The sequence below is a fragment of the Triticum dicoccoides genome, chromosome 4B (genome assembly GCF_002162155.2).
Source record: "Triticum dicoccoides isolate Atlit2015 ecotype Zavitan chromosome 4B, WEW_v2.0, whole genome shotgun sequence".
NCBI lineage: Eukaryota > Viridiplantae > Streptophyta > Magnoliopsida > Poales > Poaceae > Triticum > Triticum dicoccoides.
Window position 1 is genome coordinate 472,528,961 of NC_041387.1, and position 3,824 is coordinate 472,532,784.

Genomic DNA, 3,824 nt, shown 5'->3' on the forward strand with positions numbered 1-3,824 from the left:
CGAACCCCGGCAGCGCCGCCGCCCTAACCCTGCGTGGGGACGAGCAGAGGAGCCGCTCGTCCCGCTCGCGCTCGCCCACCCGCGCCCACGTGGGCCCCGGCCCAGCAGCGCCAGGCCGCCGGCCCCGCGCCCCGGCCTGCCAACCCTCTCCCCCGACTTGGGCCAAGCCCATGGTGAGCTAGCCCTCCATTCCCCGCCTTGTGCGCCGCTTATCTAAATCGCGCTTGTTCTGTTTATTTTTTTCAAAAACTGCCAAGTCCCCAGAAACTCATAAAATGTTGCATCCTTTGACCTGTTGTAACTTTTTGTGTGTGGCTCCGATTTATGCATATGATATGTCAAAATGTTCGATGTGAGATGCTCTTCATTTCATTCCATTGCACCATGTTCATTTGAGTTCATCTTGATGCCTGAATCATCGTTGCAAGAGTCCTATATGATGTTAATCTGCTGAAACTGTTATAACTTGATGATTTGTCATTTTTGCCATGTTCGATGTGTGCATCCTATGAGGTTGATGTCTACATGTGTTTTGAACTATGCCATGCCATCTTTACAGGGGTGCCATCCATGAATTTTTGTGAGTTGTGTAGTGAGTGCATCGATCTTGTTAAGTAGGGTACTAGCTATTACTGTTTTGCTAGGTTGAATCTGTTATTTCATGATGCTATGTAAACCTGCTGCTACAAGTCATGCTATGCATAATCTGGAGATGTTCACTAAGGGTGTTTTGTTATACATGTTATGCTCTATCCATCCATGCCCCTGGTTGTATTTATAGCCTGATGTAGCTTGTCGTAATCTTGCTCCAAAGTTGCTAAATAATGTTGCTGTCAGCCTATTAACATTAAGTTCAGTTTTGTCATGTGTTTTGCTAGTGATCCATGCACCCTATGAACTTGATCATGCCATGCCTAGCTTCATAAACATGTCTTCTTACTGTTGGTTGCCTTGTCATGCCATGTTTTGCTCTGTAGTGAGTTGCACAAGCTCATCTACATGCCTACTTATCGTTGTTTCTGCCATGTATGAATCTGTAATATAACTTGCCATGTTTACATGGATGCCATTATATTTTCTGATCCTTTTTGGCTTATGGTCAGTAAGGGACTTTTGTTCTATGCATTTAGTAGATTCATGTCATGCCTTTGTTTGCCATGATAAGTTCCTGTAACATGTTGTTTGATAGCTCTAAACATTGCAACCTGATGTTATTTTCTGCAAAGTCTGAACTGTTATTATTTGCAATCTTGACATGTGTGTTTGAGCATGTTCTAGTGATTTCTGGAGATAGCTTAGTGTTCATGTTTTGTTATGCATTACCAGTACTTCATGACCATGCCTTTTTTTTCTTGTTGAGGTGTTGTAGCATGTCGTCTTGATGCTTGCAATATGCCTAGTTGTTGTTTTGGACAGCTTGTCCTTTAAACTTGTATAGAGTGTATGTGTTGAACCGTTGCTCCGTTTTGAGTGTGCTCTATATGATACTTGCTTAGAATTGCATGTAGCTTCATATTATCATGTTGCATCCTTGTTTTGGTGTGTTTTCTTGATGTTTGAATGCATTTTGCATCAATGTCATGTTTAACTTGTTTTGCTCATATCTTCTAGGCCGTAGCTCTGAATTAAATAAACTTTATATGTAACTTGACTAGAATTTCGTGTAGATCCTCTTGGTGCTCTTTAACTTTCTGTTTAACAACTTCAACTTAATGTTTATTCAGATCTGGACCAACTTCGAAATTTGCATATGAGGACTTACCGGAATTGTTATATGTAGTTTCCGGCCTCATTTAAACTTGCTTTGATGTGTTGCTCTTGTTTGCATCATCTCTTGCCATGAGTAGCTTCATTTAGCCTTGTCATGCATCATTCTTGTTGTGCATCATGTCTTGTCTATGTGTGGTGTGTTTACCATGTTGTGTGCTTCTTCTCGATAGTTCCCGTTTCGTTGCGATCGTGAGGATTCGTTCGTCTACGCTTGGCTCGTCTTCGTGGCTTCATCTTCTTCATGGACTCGTTCTTCTTCCTTGCGGAATTTCAGGCAAGATGACCGCTACCCTGGATCTCACTACTATCATTGCTATGCTAGTTGCTCCGTTCTATCGCTTTGCTGCGTTACCTATCTTTTGCTCATCAAGCCTCCCAAATTGCCATGAACCTCTAACCTTTGTCACCCTTCCTAGCAAACCATTGCTTGGCTATGTTACCGCTTTGCTCAGCCCTCTTATAGCGTTGCTAGTTGCAGGAGAAGTTGACGATTGCTCCATGGTGGACAGGATTTTGTTAGGATATCACAATATCTCTTATTTAATTAATGCATCTATATATTTGGTAAAGGGTGGAAGGCTCGGCCTTATGCCTGGTGTTTTGTTCCACTCTTGCCGCCCTAGTTTCCGTCATACCGGTGTTATGTTCCCGGATTTTGCGTTCCTTACACGGTTGGGTGATTTATGGGACCCCCTTGACAGTTCGCTTTGAATAAAACTCCTCTGGCAAGGCTCAACATTGGTTTTACCATTTGCCTCACCACCACCTATATTTCCCTTGGGAGTAATTAACTCAAGGGTCATCTTATTTTAGCCCCCCTGGGCCAATGCTTGTCTAAGTGTTGGTCCAAACTAGAGCACCGTGCGGGACCATCCCTTGGCAACTTGGGTTACGTTGGTGCCTGTACGCTTAGCTTATCCGGTGTTGCCCTGAGAACGAGATATGTGCAGCTCCTATCGGGATTGTCGGCGCATCAGGCGGTCTTGCTGGTCTTGTTTTACCATCGTCGAAATGTCTTGTAAACCGGGATTCCGAGTCTGATCGGTTCCTGGGAGAAGGTATATCCTTCGTTGATCGTGAGAGCTTATCATGGGCTAAGTTGGGACACCCCTGCAGGGTATAATCTTTTGAAAGTCGTGCCTGCGGTTATAGGCAGATGGGAATTTGTTAATGTCCGGTTGTAGATAACTTGACACCAGATCCGATTTAGAACGCATCAACCGCGTGTGTAGCCGTGATGGTCTCTTTTCGGCGGAGTCCGGGAGGTGAACACGGTATTTGGGTTATGTTTGACGTAAGTAGGAGTTCAGGATCACTTCTTGATCATTGCTAGTTTCACGACCGTTCCATTTGCTCTCTTCTCGCTCTTATTTGCCTATGCTAGCCAGCATATCTTGCTTAGTCGCTGCTGCAACCTCACCACTTTACCCCTTCCTTTCCCTTTAAGCTTTGCTAGTCTTGATACCCATGGTAATGGGATTGCTGAGTCCTCGTGGCTCACAGATTACTACAACAACAGTTGCAGGTACAGGTTATGCGATGATCATGACGCGAGAGTGATGCTTGCTTGCGTTGAGTTCTTCTTCTGCTTCTTCGATCAGGGGATAGGTTCCAGGTCGGCAGCCTAGGCTAGCAGGGTGGATGTCATTTGAGTTTCTGTTTGTGTTTCATCCGTAGTCGGATGATGCTTTTATGTATTGTGATATTGTATTTGTGGGGCATTGTATGCCTTTTGTACGTATCCCCGTCTATTATGTAATGTTGATGTAATGATATCCACCTTGCAAAAGCGTTTCAATATGCGGGTCTATCCTTGGTGGGACCTTCGAGTTCCTTTTGGATAGGGTCGCATATTGGGCGTGACAAGTTGGTATCAGAGCCTCGACCGACCCTAGGAGCCCCCTTGTTTGATCATGTAGTTTGGCCATTGTTGAGTCTAGAAGAAAACTGTTTTCGGAGTCTAGTTATATCGGAGAGTAGGAATTCTTTTTACTCCTCAGCCCCTTCGTCGCTCTGGTCAGGAATCTTGATGTAGGTGTTTTGAATTACTCCTC